Source organism: Sapajus apella, unplaced genomic scaffold, assembly GCF_009761245.1.
Source record: "Sapajus apella isolate SASKATOON/1434 unplaced genomic scaffold, GSC_monkey_1.0 scaffold2, whole genome shotgun sequence".
In the NCBI taxonomy this organism is placed as follows: domain Eukaryota; kingdom Metazoa; phylum Chordata; class Mammalia; order Primates; family Cebidae; genus Sapajus; species Sapajus apella.
This window is the reverse complement of record NW_022436942.1, coordinates 25343301-25361191: the sequence shown is the minus strand read 5'-3', so window position 1 is coordinate 25361191 and position 17891 is coordinate 25343301. Positions and strand designations below refer to the sequence as shown.

Here is a 17891-nt window from a genome sequence, read left to right as displayed (position 1 = left end):
AAAAAAAAAAAAAAAAAAAAAAAAAAAAAAAAAAAAAAAGAAAATTTATGACCCATATGGAAGCAGCAAATTAATGTTAAGACAGTTTTGCTCTCCAGGGCTATAGCACCAGGTTGTTTCAGTTACTTCATCACATTAAGGAAACAATCCAGAGTTAGGACACAACCAACCAGAATCAACTCAGCAATACTTTGATAAGTAACCATCACAATTACGATTAAAACTGCTTTGATATTCTAGCTCACTCCCAACCATAAAGTGTCACCTTCTCTTAAACCCATTAAGTTTCTTCCTATCAAACAGCAATTGACAGGAAAAAGAATGGCACTCATGGTTAAATGTAATCTAACTATTTTATCCCATTCTCTAACACAAGTTGTAAGACTGGCTGGGTGTGGTGGCACATGCCTTGTAATCCTAGCACTTTGGGAGACCATGGAGGGCAGATTGCTTGAGCCCAGGAGTTCGAGACCAGCCTGGGCAACATGGTGAAACCCAGTCTCTATAAAAAATACAAAATTTAGCTAGGTGTAGGCTGGACACAGTGGCTCACACCTGTAATCCCAGCACTTTGGGAGGCCGAGGCGGGTGGATTACCTCAGGTCAGGAGTTCAAGACCAGCCTGGTCAACATGGTGAAACCCTATCTATACTAATAATACAAAAATTAAGGCCAGGTGCGGTGGCTTACACCTGTAATCCCACCACTTTGGGAGGCCGAGGCAGGAGGATCACGAGGTCAGGAGTTGGAGACGAGCCTGGCCAACGTGGTAAAATAAAACCGCGTCTCTACTAAAGATACAAAAAATTAGCTGGGCATGGTGGCAAGCACCTGTAATCCCAGCTACTCGGGAGGCTGAGGAAGGAGAATTTCTTGAACCCAGGAAGCAAAGGTTGCAGTGAGCCCAGATCGTGCCACTATGCTCCAGCCTGGGTGACAACAGCAGAAAAAAAAAAAAACTAGCTGGGTGTGGTGGTGGGCATCTATAGTGCTGAGATGGGGAAGCCAAGGTGGAAGGATCATCTGAACTGGGGAAGTGAAGCCTGCATCGAGTGGTGATTGGGCCACTGCATTCCAGCCTGGGTGACAAAGCAAGACCCTGTCTCAAAAAAAAAAAAAAAAATGTTGTAAGACTGTCTTACAAGATAAAAATGCTAACAAAATTTTATTTTCTGTCTAAAATTTCAAAAGTCTAACATGTTCTTTGATCCAGCAATTTTACTCCTAAAAATGTATTCTTTTTTTTTTTTGAGACGGAGTTTCACTCATGTTACCCAGGCTGGAGTGCAATGGCGCGATCTCGGCTCACCGCAACCTCCACCTCCTGGGTTCAGGCAATTCTCCTGCCTCAGCCTCCTGAGTAGCTGGGATTACAGGCACGCACCACCACGCCCAGCTAATTTTTTGTATTTTTAGTAGAGACGGGGTTTCACCATGTTGGCCAGGATGGTCTCGATCTCTTGACCTTGTGATCCACCCGCCTCGGCCTTCCAAAGTGCTGGGATTACAGGCGTGAGCCACCGCGCCCGGCCTGTATTCTTTTTTTTTTTAAAAAAAAAAGCAAAAAATACTCATACAAGGAAATATGTACAAGGATATTTCCCACAGCATTGTTTGTAGTATCAAAAGACTATAAACAACCTGGATATTAGAAGAGGACTGATTGAATAAACTGTGCACATTCATTGGACAGAATACGATGCAGCCACTATAAATAAGACGACCTACCATGTATTGATAGGAAACAATCTTGAAAATATATTTTGTCAAGTCAAAAAAAAATTTGTTGAGCAGCATGCTATCATTTATGTAGCAAAAAGAAAAAAGAGAAAACACACACATACACATACAATCTCCAAAGGACACACAAAAAACTAGTAATAAAGGCCATCCCTGTGAGAAGGAAGGAGTAGGAGAGCCCAAATGAGGTCATGTGAAAGGAAAACCGCTCTCTGAATATACATGGTATACCTTTTACACTTAAAAAAGTTTCACCAGGTACATGTATTATTTGCCTTTTAAAAAACGTCAAGGTCATATAGATTCATTCAGCTTCTCAACAAACACTTGAGGTATGTTCAGTTGAACTCTCTGATAAAGCTTCTGCAATAGATAATCAGAAGTCTACAGCTGTCTAGTTGGCAGATATTTATCGCCTTAAGCCTAACTTACTACTAGATTGTCTTAGTGCTACCTAAATACAAAATATTAGAAACCCTCTCAGGAAAGCACTCCTGACTCCCTAATTTGTCTTAGGTGGCTCCTCCATGTTCCCTCGAGTTTGAAATTATATAAAAATTAAGTTACCTCCAAAAACACATACTAGCTATGACAAATTCTAACATTTAATTAACAGTAATTCTGCATATTCTCTTAGCATTTACAAGAACTGTGAAAGAACAAGTTGATATAGACCAAATCTGTTATAAAAACTGCTCTTGGCCAGCCAGGATGGTTTATGTCTGTAATCCCAGCACTTTGGGAGGCAAGGCGGGCGGATCACTAGAGGTCAGGAGTTTGAGACCAGCCTAGCCAACATGGCAAAAGCCTGTCTCTACTAAAAAAAACTGCCCCTAAGAAAGTTTGAAATACTGATTAAAACATATACAACTTCAGCCGGGCGCGGTGGCTCAGACCTGTAATCCCAGCACTGTGGGAGGCCGAGGCGGGTGGATCACGAGGTCAAGAGATCGAGACCATCCTGGTCAACATGGTGAAACCCCGTCTCTACTAAAAATACAAAAAATTAGCTGGGCATGGTAGCGCGTGCCTGTAATCCCAGCGACTCAGGAGGCTGAGGCAGGAGAATTGCCTGAACCCGGGAGGCAGAGGTTGCGGTGAGCCGAGATCGCGCCATTGCACTCCAGCCTGGGTAACAAGAGCGAAACTTTCTCTCTAAAATAAAAAAAAAAAAAAAAAGAATATACAACTTCAAAACTTTTTTTCTCTATGGTTAAAACAAAAGTTTGAGTGCAGTGGCTCAAGCCTGTAATCCTAGCATTTTAGAAGGCCAGGGCAAGCAAAGGAGTTCAAGACCAGCCTGGGCAATGTGGCAAAACCTTGTCTCTACAAAAAAAATACAAAAAGTAGGAGGGCATCATGGTGCGTGCCACTCGGGAGACTGAGGTGGGCAGACCACTTGAGCCTAGGAGGTTGTGACTGCAGTAAGCTGTGATCGGGGCGCCCCAGCCTGGGCTACAGAGCAAGATCCTGTCCGTCATAAATAAATGAATAGTTTGGGTTTGAAATCATTAGTTTTTGTATAAAATTCCCCTATAGCCAATAAAGGTACTCAGAAAAACATTTCACTAGTTTTACAGCTGAAAAAGTTGCCCTAAAATTAATTGTAAGGTTTAGAGAGGAGTGCTTTTCAACAGTCCCTGAATTCTTTCCCCCTTTTTTCCCTCACCTTCCTCATCTCAATAAAATCAAAGACAACATTAAATAAGAAAAGAACTTTCACAGAAGCGGCCAGAGAAGTGTCCGCATGGAAGTAACTGATGAAATAAATGCTAGCAAGAATGTGTTCAAGCTACATAGCAAAGCCACCTCTTCCTCTTGACCCTGTTCAGTTCATTCTTCCTCAGGCACTGTTCAGTGCCAGAGTCATGCTAGTGACAAAAGAGAAACGGTTAGGTGCACTGATCAAGGCTTAGTAACACCCAAAATGTTTATTAGAGAATAACAAGGAATTCTGATTTTTAAATATATATATTTGTCCTAAAGAAAATGAAGAGTTCGGCCGGGCGCGGTGGCTCAAGCCTGTAATCCCAGCACTTTGGGAGGTCGAGGCAGGTGGATCACGAGGTCAAGAGATCGAGACCATCCTGGTCAACATGGTGAAACCCCGTCTCTACTAAAACTACAAAAAAATTAGCTGGGCATGGTGGCGCATGCCCGTAGTCCCAGCTACTCAGGAGGCTGAGGCAGGAGAATTGCTTGAACCCAGGAGGCGGAGGTTGTGGTGAGCCGAGATCGCTCCATTGCACTCCAGCCTGGGTAACAAGAGCGAAACTCCGTCTCCCAAAAAAAAAAAAAAAAAAAAAGAAAATGAAGAGTTCTAGATTCTTCTAAAATTTTCTCTACTGGTCTACTTCAAGGCTATAAGTACTTGACACTCCTACAAAACCATTACTGTATTACTAATACGACACCTTGTTGTACCAGGTGCTCTTCATGAAGGTGGGCTCCAGCATTTGGATGACTGAGAGTCAACAAAACTTTTTGAAACATTCTAGCAATTAGGCCGGGCGCGGAGGCTCAAGCCTGTAATCCCAGCACTTTGGGAGGCCGAGGCGGGTGGATCACGAGGTCAAGAGATCGAGACCATCCTGGCCAACATGGTGAAACCCTGTCTCTACTAAAAATACAAAACATTAGCTGGGCATGGTGGCACGTGCCTGTAATCCCAGCTACTGAGGAGGCTGAGGCAGGAGAATTGCCTGAACCCGGGAGGCGGAGGTTGCAGTGAGCCGAGATCCCGCCATTGCACTCCAGCCTGGGTAACGAGAGTGAAACTCTGTCTCAAAAAAAAAAAAAAAAAGAAATATTCTAGCAATTCAAATAGTGCTAATTATTTTCTGAATCCTATGTATTTTGAGGAAAGTTATTAGTCATTTTTTAAAATAAAAGACTATTACTTCCTCTATATGATCTATATTTTAGATCATAAAGAAGCAGCATTTTCTAACCCTTCTATCAAAAATATTTATCCAATTAGGTTCTTTTTTGTTTTTTAGAGATAGGGTCTTGCTCTGTCGTCCAGGCTGGACTGCATGGAGTACAGTGGCATGATCTCAGCTCACTGTAGACTCAACCTCCCCACCTCCCTAGTAGCTGGGAATACAGGCGTGTGCCATGCCCCACCAATTTTTGTATTTGTTGTAGAGACACGGTTTCACCATGTTGCTTAGGCTGGTCTTGAACTCTTGGGCTCAAGGGATCCATCCACCTCAGCCTTCCAAAGTGCTAGGATTACAGGTATGAGCAACCATGCCCAGCTCAATTAGTTCTAAAACTCAATCTGCTAACATTGGAGGGTGTGGGGAAAGAAACAGCTTAGAACAGACAGGTGAATTTCCAAATTGTTCTTGAAGATGTAACGTCTGGTACTGGTTTTTATTTATTTATTTTATTTATTTGGTTAACCATTAATTCAGTAATATTTATTGATTGGCTTCTCCCAGATATGAGCATATCTGGGAGAGGAAGAAAAAAAGAGTCAGGATAATCCCCAAGTTTCTGGTATGTAAATGTTGGTACTACTTACTGAGATGGAATGGCATGAGACTTGAGGCCCTGTGAACTGAACTATGATTAGGAGCCTTGCAACAGTTGCAATTGTCATCTGTGTAAATAAGGTTACTGATTTCTAAAAGTTCTACAGTTAATCAGATGGATTAGTCATTGTCTTTCACACCTGTGGTGACTAATTCAAAAGAAAAGCACCATCATTTTGCCAGTTGGTGTTTAAAAGTTGCTTTGTTTTCTGTGAAACCAGGTCTACTCCATTAGAAAAGCTTATTTAACTTTTAATCATTAAGCATTATGATAAATTATAAACTCAGAAATTGTTTTATGGTATTAAAAATGTTGGAATCAGGCTGGGTGCAGTGGCTCACGCCTGTAATCTTTGGGAGGCCGAGGTGAGCGGATCACCTGAGGTCATGAGTTCAAGACCAGCCTGGCCATCGTGGTGAAACCCCATCTTCTAAAAAAAAAAAAAAAAAAAGTTGGAGTCCTGTAATTCCAGCATTTTGGGAGGCCAAGCCTCCGGGAGGATTGCTTGAGCTCAGGAGTTCAAGACTATTTTGAACAACATGGTACAACCCCGTCTCTACAAAAAGGAAAAAAAATTAGACAGGCGTGCACTCCCAGGCTGCGATGAGCCATGATCACATCACTGCACTCTAACCGGGGCAACAGAATGAGACCCTGTCTCAAGGAAAAAAAAAACAACTATGGGGTGTTAAATTAGGGCACAGCAGCAATTTAAACTTCCTCTTATTATTATCCCTTACAAAATTACTCTTTATTTGAAGCAGCCAAAATGTGTTGAGTCTTTAAGTACTTGGTGCCAGGTATTTTGTCAAATGTTTTATGGATTGTCTCTTTAATCTTTTGGAGTAAATATTTTCTAATAGATGAGAAAACTGAGACTTAGAGCAGTTAATTTTCTCACAGTTACAAGCTAGTACATGACTAAGCCTCTATTCAAGTTCCAAGTCTTCAGTTCAAAGACTGTATTTACCACTACACAATTAGCCTAAAAGAAAAGCAGTAGGTTCTGTCTCTTTACGATTAACTTTTGATGAGGTTGTTAAGCATATAATATTTAAGGGGAGAATTCCTACATGCAGGTCCAAGGAGTTGCTTGTTTTCTTTTAGCCTGAGGGTGGCAGTGATAAATTGTCATGATTGAAGCTTATGCATCCTTCATATAGACCAGTGTGTATTTTTTCATACCCTGTAATATAAACTTATTATTATTGCTAGTAATGATCCTGCATTCTGGGTTGTTTTCTACCAGGCTTTCTTCGAGAGTCACCCAGCTCCTTCAGCTGAGCGTACCATCCAGCAGTGTTGTGATAATATCCTGCTGAATGCTGCTTGGCTAAAGCGAGATGCTGAGAGCATTCACCAGTACCTCCTTCAGCGGATAGCTTCACCACCCACAGTGTGAATCCTGAGGTGCCACTGCTGCTGCTCCGCTGCAGGGATAAGGTGGAGCTACCAAACAGCTGATTTGTATGCCACGAATTTGGAGTCTTCTTTCAAACCAGTGGGGGTTGGACAATGAATGTAGTTAACTGGTTCCTACTCACATTCCAGAATTAAATTCTATATTGAAATATCCTGTTGCCTGGATCACATGTCTTCCTGTTTCTGGGTTTATTCTCTTATTCTGGTGCACCACGTCCTCTAGCAGTTTCTGCTTTCTGTGGTGTAAATACTCCCACCACGACCAACTTTGAGCTTCCAATATGATGTTTCTAATGTAGATTTGGGAAGAGATGTACATATTTGGCTCCCAAGCTGGTACTAGCCAGCTCCAGCACGTTATCCAACCACAGCCACAGCGGTCGAACCCAGCTCCGCCTGAGCTCCAAAGGCGGCCGGCTGGCCGCCTCCCACCTTTCCACGCCCTGTCCCCAAACTCTTCTCCCTAGTTCTTTTATTTATTTTTTGAGATGGAGTATTGTTCTGTGGCCTAGGCTGCAGTGCAATGGCAAGATCTCAGCTCACCACAACCTCTGCCTTCCAGGTTCAAGTGAGTCTCCTGCCTCAGGCTCCCAAGTAGCTGGGACTACAGGTACGCACCACCATGCCCGGCTAATTTTTTTTTGTATTTTTAGTAGAGATGGGGCTTTACTATGTTGGCCAGGCTGGTCTCGAACTTCTGACCTTGTAATCCACCCACCTTGGCCTCCCAAAATGCTGGGATTACAGGTGTGAGCCACTGTGCCCAGCCTTTTATTTTATTTTTTTAGACATGGTCTTGCTATCTCTCAGGCTAGTGTGCACTTGCGCAATCCCAGGCTCAAGGGATCCTCCCACCTCAGCCTCCCAAGTAGCTGCGACACAGGCATATACCTCCACAGCTGCCTTTTAATTTTTTTGTAAAGGTGGGTTCTTGCTATGTTACCTAGGCTGGTCTCAAACTCCTGGGCTCAAGTGAGGTATTACTTTTTACATTCAATACGTTTATCTTGTTTTTGTCTTATTAAAATGAATTTGATATAAAATGATAAATAGATAAAAAAAGTCAGGTTGAAGACTGATTATGTGCACTTCATGGTAAACAGTAAGAAGCCCCTATGGTAAGTGTTCATTTTAGAAAAAGGCCTCAAAACTCTAATCCTCTCTACTTAAATGGGTAATATGAGAATGTCTTCAACCAAAAGCCACATAAACACACCCAGTTCATAAAGTACAAACAGTGCTGCTATTATACAATGTGCTTAAAATGAACCAGTCACTCTCTCTCTCTGCCATAATGGCCACTGAGAGTAACAGTCAGCCCTCTGTAACCCTGGGTTCCACATTTGTGGTTTCCAACAATTCAGTTCAAAAAGATTTGGGGGAAAAAATGGTTGGTTGTGCCTGTACTGAACATATACACACCATTTTGTTCTTAATTGTATTATCTACAGAATAACAATTATTTACATAGTAATTACATTGTATTAAGTATTATAGGCCCAGCACTTTGGGAGGCTAAGGCAGCCCAGAAATTTGAGACCAGCCTTGACTACATACATAGTGAGACACTGTCTACACAAAAAATTTAAAAATTAGCCATGTGTGGTGGCTGCATGCCTGTAGTCCCAGCTACTTGGAAGGCTAAGGTTGGAGGATCCCTTGAGCCCAGGAAGTCAAAGCTGCAGTGAACCATGACCACATCACTACACTCCAGCCTGGATGACAAAGCTAGAACCTGGGGTTAAAAAAAAAAAAAAAAAAAAAAAAAGGTGGGGGGGATTATAATTGATATAACTAATCTAGAGGCAATTTTAAGTATACGGGAGGATGTACATAGGTTAAATGCAAATACTACGCTATTTTATGGGGACTTGGGAGCATCATCCCTGGGATGATGTGCCTGAGAGTGATGTCCTGGAACAAATCCCCTACAGATGCCAAGGACAACCGTCCTTTGCATGCCCTAGTAATAATCTCAAAATTGGAGACATCCTTTTTAACTTAGAAAACCACGATTTTGGGCTCGGTGCGGCAGCTCACATCTGTAATCCAGCACTTTGGGAGGCCAAAGCAGGTGGATCATTTGAGGTTAGGAGTTCAAGACAAGCCTGGCCAACATGGTGAAATCCCATCTCTACTAAAAATACAACAGTTAGCCAGCCAGTAGGGGTGCACACCTGTAATCCCAGCTACTTGGGAAGCTGAGGCAGGAGAATCGCTTGAGCCTGGGTGGCAGAGGTTGTGGTGAGCTGAGATCATGCCACTGCACCCCAGTCTGAGTGACATAGTGAGACCCTATCTCGGGGAAAAAAAAAAAAAGGAAAAGAAAAAAAAAAAAGAAAACCACAACTTCAACTCAACACCAAGTTCACTGTTTCTCACCTGAGCTGGACTTTTAAGTCCGTTTTGTAGTTGAATGAAAAACCTGACACTGAGACCATCTATAAAGAAAGAAGAAAAAGAGAAAATGGAGAAAATGTTAGGAAGAAAGAAGAGGAGTGGGGAGGTAGATATAGAGAGGAAGAGTACAGTTGATAATGAAACCAGCTGTGTGGGTGTCAAAAATGATAACAGTTGGGAGAAACATGGCCAGGCTGTCAAGAAGTGCTTATCTTTTAAATAAAAATATTCATCAACCAGCGACATCAGAATTAGAAGGGGCTGGTACCCATTAAATACAACTCTTCACTTTCTCCCATCAGTGCTCTTCAGGATTAACCAGCTTCCAAAACTCCCTGAATGCTCACAAGTCAGAGTCACTAAAGTCTTACTTCCAGTGACTATAGCTTCGTCTTTGTTCTTCCCAACTCTCACAAGGTGAGCTTCCTCTGAACTTCCTCCTAACCAGAAGTTTACCACAGTGTTTCCTTTTGGGGGACAAATCTGGCCTCCTCATCTGACACCTCTATCCTGGAACACAATGCCAAGCTCTGTGAACAATTTCAAGACCCCTCTCTATTGAAATAAGAAAATTCCCGCCAGTGCAGTGGCTCATACCTGTAATCCCAGCACTTTGGGAGGCTGAGGCAGGCAGATCACCTGAGGTTGGGAGTTCAAGACCAGCCTGACCAACACGGAGAAACCCCATCTCTACTAAAAACACAAAATTAGCCCGGCGTGGTGGCACGTCTGTAGTCCCAGCTACTGTGGAGGCTGAGGCAGGAGAATCGCTTGAACCCAGGAGGCAGGTTGTGGTGATCTGAGATCCTGTCATTGCACTCCAGACTGGCAACAAAGAAACACTCTGTCCCCCAAAAAAAAAAAAAAAAAAAAAAAAGAGGCCAGGCCCAGTGGCTAGCACTTTGGGAGGGTGAGGTGAGTGGATCACCTGAGGTCAGGAGTTCAAGACCAGCCTGGCCATCATGGTGAAACCCCATCGAATAGAAAAGAAAAGAAAAGAAAAGAAAAGAAAAGAAAAGAAAAGAAAAGAAAGAGGGAGGGAGGGAGGGAGGGAGGGAGGGAGGGAGGGAAGGAAGGAAGGAAGGAAGGAAGGAAGGAAGGAAGGGAGGGAGGGAGGGAGAGAGGGAGGGAGGGAGGGAGGGGCTGGGCGCCGTGGCTCACGCCTGTAATCCAAGCACTTTGGAGGCCAAGGCGGGTGGATCACCTGAGGTCGGGAGTTCAAGACCAGCCTGACCAACATGGCGAAACCCCGTCTTTATATAAGGAAATATAAAAGAGAGAGATCCAAGATGGCTGATTAGGAGCAGCTCAGGATTGTAGCTCCCAGTGAAAGTGCAGAGGGTGAGTGGGCTCTGCATTTCCAGATGGATTTTTGTTGCCCATGGACCAGGAGACACCCAGGCGGAGGAGCCCCACGGGTCGCCAGCGTGACTCTTTTGGCCAGCGTGGCTGTTGTGCTGACGCCCCAGCATGGCAGTTCTCAGCACAAAATACACGGGACTGGGTGCCCTTTTGGCTGGCGATTAGAGCTCCAGGAAGGCAGAGTCGCCCATTCAGCAGATTAAAAAAAGTGGACTGAAACAGGGAGCCAGACCAGGAGATTCCGGGGCAAAAAAGCACCAGGAATCTCAACGCTGCTGTTTCAGTCAGCGCAGTGAGTTGCCACAGGGGAAATCACACAGATCCCGGCACCTTTTCAACAGGCGACTGGAACACCTGGGAGAGAGTCGACCGTTCAACAACAATAACAAAAAAGGCTCTGAGACAGGGAGCCAGGTGATCAGGCTCAGCTGGTCCCATCCTCACAAAAAAATAGCAATTGGAAATGCTGTGGGTTGAGAGTTTCACAGCAAGCACAGCTGAACCCAGGAAGGTTCAACTCTGTAGGGGAGGGGCATCCACCATTACCAAGGCACTCCACCACTAAGGAGGTAGGCTGCCTCCTTGCTGGGCAGGGCAGCCCTGAAAATAAAAAGGCAGCAACACAACGGAAACTCATAAATAAAGCCCTAACTCCCTGGGACTGAGCACCTGGGGAAGAAAAAAAGGGGGAGGTGGTTTATGAGTTCCGCTGCAGCAGACTTAAATGTACCTGCCCAGCAGCTCTGAATGAACAACGGAGCTCACAGCTCAGCACTTGAGCACCTATAAAGGACAGACTGTCTCCTCAAGGAGCTCCCTGACCCCCGTATACCCAAAGAATCACCTCATAAAGCAGAGCTCAGACTGACATTTGGCGGGTATCCTTCTGGGACAAAGATAGCAGAAGAAGGAACTGGTAGCACCCCTTACAGTTCTGCAGTTGCTGCAGGTGATCCTCAGGCAAGCAGGGCCTGGAGTGGACCTCAGCAGTCCTACGGCAGAGGGGCCAGACTGTTAGAAGGAAAACTAAGAAACAGAAATAACTTTATCATCAACAAACTGGACGTCCACTCAGAGACCCAATCTGAAAGTCAGCAATTACAAAGATGACAGGTGGATAAATCCACAAAGATGGGAAGAAACCAGCGCAAAAAGGCTGAAAACACCCGAAACCAGAATGCCTCTCCTCCTGCAAGGGATCACAATTCCTCACCAGCAAGGGAACAAGACCTGATGGAGAATGAGTGTGATAAATTGACAGAATCAGGCTTCAGAAGGTGGTTAATAAGAAACTTCTGTGAGCTAAAAGAACATGTTCTAACCCAACGCAAAGAAACTAAGAAACTTGAAAAAAGATTTGAAGAAATACTAAGAGAATAGACAATTTAGAGAGAAATATAAGTGAATTGATGGAGCTGAAAAACACAACACGAAAACTTCGCAAAGTATGCACAAGTTTTAACAGTCGAATTGACCAAGCAGATGAAAGGATATCAGAGGTCGAAGATCAACTCAATGAAACAAAACGAGAAGGCAAGATTAGAGAAAAAAGGGTAAAAAGGAATGAACAAAGTCTCCAAGAAATATGGGACTATGTGAAAAGACCTAATCTACGTTTGATAGGTGTACCTGAATGTGACGAAGAGAATGAATCCAAGCTGGAAAATACTCTTCAGGATATTATCCAGGAAAACTTCCCCAACCTAGTAAGACAGGTCAATATTCAAGTCCAGGTAATACAGAGAACACCACAAAGATATTCCTCAAGAAGAGCAACCGCAAGGCACATAATTGTCAGATTCACCAGGGTTGAAATGCAGGAGAAAATGCTAAGGACAGCTAGAGAGAAAGGTCAGGTTACCCACAAAGGGAAGCCCATCAGACTCACAGCAAATCTTTCTTCAGCAGAAACCCTACAAGCCAGAATTGAGTGGGGGCCAATATTCAACATCCTTAAAGAAGAGAACTTTCTTTTTTTTTTTTTTTTTTTTGAGATGGAGTTTCGCTCGTTACCCAGGCTGGAGTGCAATGGCGCGATCTCGGCTCACCGCAACCTCCGCCTCCTGGGTTCAAGCAATTCTCCTGCCTCAGCCTCCTGAGTAGCTGGGACTACAGGCATGTGCCACCATGCCCAGCTAATTTTTGTATTTTTAGTAGAGACGGGGTTTCAGCATGTTGACCAGGATGGTCTCGATCTCTTGACCTCGTGATCCACCCACCTCGGCCTCCCAAAGTGCTGGGATTACAGGCTTGAGCCACCGCACCCGGCCCAGAAGAGAACTTTCAACCCAGAATTTCATATCCAGCCAAACTAAGTTTCATAAGCAAAGGAAAAATAAAATCCTTTGTGAACAAGCAAGTACTCATTACCACAAGCAAGATTTCATTACCACTAGGCCTGCTTTACAAGAGCTCCTGAAAGAAGCACTACACATAGAAAGGAACAACCAGTATCAGCCACTCCAAAAACATACCAAAAGGTAAAGAGCATCAACATAATGAAGAATCTGCATCAACTAACGGGCAAAACAGCCAGCTAGCATTAAATGGCAGTATCAGATTCACACATATCAATATTAACCCTAAATGTAAATAGACTAAATGCCCCTATCAAAAGGCACAGACAGGCAAATTGGATAAAAAGCCAAAATCCATCAATGTACTGTATCCAGGAAACCCATCTCACATGTAAGGATACACAAAGGCTCAAAATAAAGGATGGAGGAAGATTTACCAACCAATGGAGAGCAAAAAAAAAAGCAGGAGTTGTAATTCTCGTCTCTAATAAAATAGACTTTAAAGCAACAAAGATCAAGAGAGACAAAAAAGGACATTACATAATGGTAAATGGATTAATGCAACACGAAGAGCTAACGATCCTAAATATATACGCACTCAATACAGGAGCACCCAGATACATAAGGCAAGTTCTTAATGATTTACAAAGAGACTTAGACTCCCACACAATAATAGTGGGAGACTTTAACACCCCATTGTTAATATTAGACAAATCAACCAGACAGAAAGTTAACAAGGATATCCAGGACTTGAACTCAGACCTGGAACAAGCAAACCTAATAGACATTTACAGAACTCTCCACCCCTAAATCCACAGAATATACATTCTTCTCACCACCACATCACACCTACTCTATAAGTCACCACATAATTGGAAGTAAATCACTCCTCGGCAAATGCATTGCATTTCACAGGTTTTAGTGAAATATTGGTTGACTGCTTGTTATCTTCCTCCCTTATTCCATCCTGTCTCCATTGTCAAGCACAATTATTGGCATAAAAGAGGTTTTTAATACCCATTTTTAGACTGCACTCCAGCTTGGGCAATGCAGCAAGACTCCTGATCTCTCTCCCTCTTTCTCTCTCTCTCTCTCCTTTCTTTCTTTTTTTCTTTCTTTCTTTCCTTCCTTTCTTAAAAGAAAAATTTGGGCCGGGCGGTGGCTCACGCCTGTAATCCCAGCACTTTGAGAGGCCGAGGCGGGTGGATCACAAGGTCAAGAGATCAAGACCATCCTGGTCAACATGGTGAAACCCCGTCTCTACTAAAAAAAAAAAAATACAAAAAATTAGCTGGGCATGGTGGCATGTGCCTGTAATCCCAGCTACTCAGGAGGCTGAGGCAGGAGAATTGCCTGAACCCAGGAGGCAGAGGTTACGGTGAGCCGAGATCGCGCCATTGCACTCCAGCCTGGGTAACTCCAGTCTCAAAAAAAAAAAAAAAAAAAAGTAATTTTTTCAAAAAAGAAAGAAAATCCCTATTAAACCAGCCTATACCTAATTCTTTCCTCAGACAATGTGTTTTGCCCTCACATTTAATTGCTTTTTATCTGACAATTTTTCTAATGAAAAATTATCATTAGATTACATTCAACCCATTTTCCTAATGATGGATAGCGGCCCCCAAATGATATAGATTGACCTTAACAACTTTAAGTATTCTCCTCAGAGTTTCTTTTCCTAAAAGCAAAGAAAAATTAAGACAACACACATTACAAAATTCTCTAGCCTTGAACAACCCTCCTTCTGCTCTTTGAAACCTGGTAAAGTTTTAATAATTAACTTGTAGCTTTCTCCTTTCATTTCCTAGGAGTTTTAGCAGATATCAGCTTACTAGAGATGAGACCAAAACAAAAACTTCATACAAAATGTCTTACTGGCAATAAGCACCAGAACAAGACTAAAAACCCTTTCACTGAGTCATAACTGAACCAAAGCTGCCTACTAGCTTTGTAGAGTAATCCAAGGGGCCACTGCTGATTTCCTAACAGTAGAGTAAGATTAGATTCATAAGAAGCTTCCCCATTCCTTAACAAGAAGTGCTGCCAGACTACCCAGAAATTCCCCTCCCGAGTCCCACTGACATTCCAGAAACATGAGAAACCAAGTATGCTGCAATCAAGGACTTTTTGGTACTGGCTCCAAAATAAACTGCGTAAGCCAAGCAAGACTGTCAATGAAATATTGTCCAATGAAAAAATAAACAGCCGAAGGTCTCAGGTTTCATTTACCCAACACAGGTATCACAATAAATGGCCTAGTATAATGATAGTTTCCAACCGTATTTAATAAAACAAACACGCAACAGAAATCCTCTAGTCACATACAGTTACACTATACCCTCAGATCAAAGTTAATGATGTGAATGGAAAGCACAGACAGATGGGTTCACTGGTGATAGGTCATGAGATTCTGAACAAAGAATAAGTAATAAGGTTAGAATTCTTTAGAAATATTAAGGAAAGCCGGGCGCGGTGGCTCAAGCCTGTAATCCCAGCACTTTGGGAGGCCGAGGCGGGTGGATCCCGAGGTCAAGAGATCGAGACCGTCCTGGTCAACATGGTGAAACCCCGTCTCTACTAAAACTACAAAAAAAATTAGCTGGGCATGGTGGTGCGTGCCTGTAATCCCAGCTACTCAGGAGGCTGAGGCAGGAGAATTGCCTGAACCCAGGAGGCGGAGGTTGCAGTGAGCCGAGATCGAGCCATTGCACTCCAGCCTGGGTAACAAGAGTGAAACTCCGTCTCAAAAAAAAAAAAAAAAAAAAGAAATATTAAGGAGAAAGAAGGTAACAATAATAAAAACTCCTCCACGTCAGGAACTGTTCTAAGTACTTTGTTGTTTATTAACTAATTTCATACCAACAACCCTGTAAGACTGATACATTATCAATCCCCACTTTAAGTACATGAAACAAAAGATCAAAGACACAACAACTTGCACAAAGATTTACAAAGCCAAGAAATTATGCGAACTGGTGGGGTGTCGGGTTCCAGAAGGCAAGCTTCTCCTGTTTTCACCAACCGTCACTAAAGCAAGTTTCTCATAGCCTATCTCCCCTTGCAAACTATCCTTCCACATAATTTTTGTTTTTGCAAGATATGTCACATTTAAGCCGTAGCTTTAAAAGTAGGGACATACGAAACGAACAGCTGGTAGAGCCATCCAGCCCACTTACATATGTGTAATATCCCCGTGCAGAAAAACCCTGGTCATTGGGGCCTGAAATCCAGAGCGTCCCTGAGAGCTGCACAAACAGCCCTAAAACCAATTTACGCACAACTAGTGCCGCCTATCCAGGCTATTCACACAGAAGACGCTCCCTGGAAGTCGGTTAGGCTATAATGAGACTGTTGTTAAAGCCGGGCGGCGGAAGGCCCCGGAGAGCAGCCCGGCCTCGGGCGGCGCCCACAAGGAGGCCGCGAGAGACCTTGCCCTGTGCCCGTCAGCCTCTTTCGCGGCGTCGAGGTAGGTCAGCGCACGCCGACCACGGGCCCGGCGCGCCATTGGGTGCAGTTGGGAGTTGGGCCATGTGTCTTAGGCCGCGGCGGGGAAGGGGCGAGACCCCCGCGACCTCCGGAGTTCCCTCCTTGCCCCATCTTTGGCTCTTCTTCCGAATAACGCAGCTCCATCAGTCTCCTGACTCCGGGCCTGAGGCCCTCCCAGCCCACACCTCCCCTCGCAGCCCCGCTTGGCGCGCAGGTGTCGCGTCCTAGCCCCGGCGCCTGACCCTCACACCTGCCCTCGAGCTGCCTCCCGCCCCTCCCTGCCCGCGAGCGGAGTGCGGCGACCCCTGACCTGGCCTTCCCCTCACCTTACCAGCTCCGCAGCCACCTGACACGCCGCCCCCACGCCGAAGGTTCCATATTCCCGGAGCCAGCGCCAAGCTGGCCAACGCCCTCCCCTCGCCGCGATTGGCCGACAGGACAGCAGCCGCACATCCCTATTGGCTGGAGTCCCCGCGGCGGCCGGGACGCGTGGCTAGCCGACCGAAGACAGAGGCTCCGCCCACGCGGACTCTGGCGGCTGCTGCGGCGCTAGAGCGCCCCGGGCTGGAGCCACACGCTGCAGAGCTGCTGCTTTCGCGGGCCAGACCCGCGCAGCCCCTGGACTGCGGAGCTCCCGCCTGCGGGCAGCCTGGGGACAGATAGGTTTCCTGCCCTAGTTCGTCGTGGCGCCACATTAGGTACTGACAATGAAGCTACAAAGTATAGGTCTATCCTGTAAAGGGTAGCCAGGGGCCGACACGGGCCGACATCAGAGCCATGCAAACTACGGACTTGGTGCCTGATGGAAACGAAAAAGAGAAAAAACCCTGAGACTACAAGAGAGAGTCTAGGACAAGCCTAGAATTTCTCACATCTAGGAGGAGGGGAGCTGAAAAAACGGGGAAAATTTGCGCGGAGGCTCACACTTGTAATGCCCAGCATTTTGGGAGACCTAGACGGGAAGATCACTTGAGTCCAGGAGTTTGAGACCAGCCTGGGCAACATAGAGAGAGCCGGTCTCTACCAAAATAATTTAAAAATTAGCCAGGCATCATGGCGCCCGCCTGTGGTCCTAGCCACTCAAGAGGCTGAGATGGGAGGATCACTTGGGCCTGGGAGATGGAGGCTGCGGTGAGCCAAGATCTTGCCACTGCACTCCAGCCTGGGTGACAGAGCAAAACCCTGTCTTAAAAAAAAAAAAAGTAAAGCCAGGCGCGGTGGCTCACGCCTATGATCCCAGAACTTTGGGAGGCCGAGGCCGGCGGATCACGAAGTCAGGAGACCGAGACCATCCTGGCTAACACAGTGAAACCCCGTCTCTACTAAAAATATAAATATTTGCTCGGCCAGGGGCGGTGGCTCACGCCTGTAATCCCAGCACTTTGGGAGGCCGAGGTGGGTGGATCACGAGGTCAAGAAATCGAGACCATCCTGGTCAACATGGTGAAACCCCGTCTCTACTAAAAATACAAAAAATCAGCTGGCATGGTGGCACGTGCCTGTAATCCCAGCTACTCAGGAGGCTGAGGCAGGAGAATTGCCTGAACCCAGGAGGCGGAGGTTGCGGTGAGCCGAGATCGCGCCATTGCACTCCAGCCTGGGTAACAAGAGCGAAACTCCGTCTCAAAAAAAAAAAAAAAAAAA

The 17891-nt window shown here is 44.9% G+C and overlaps 1 protein-coding gene across 13 annotated transcripts in view; it reads right to left on the bottom strand.

The window, feature by feature from the left end:
• The window catches only part of SLC11A2 (solute carrier family 11 member 2), a 56908-nt gene that overhangs the window by 37738 nt on the left and 1279 nt on the right, over positions 1-17891 (bottom strand). For 2 of the 13 annotated variants that reach the window (XR_004270795.1, XM_032284982.1), the window contains exon 1: positions 16579-16774. The exons of 6 other annotated variants lie outside the window; for them this stretch is intronic. The gene's annotated coding sequence lies outside the window, so the exon portion shown is untranslated. Of the gene's footprint in view, positions 1-9084; positions 9144-16573; positions 16775-17891 lie in introns of those variants that run through there. 5 more of the 13 variants (XR_004270798.1, XM_032284996.1, XR_004270806.1 and 2 more) reach the window with 4 other exon arrangements.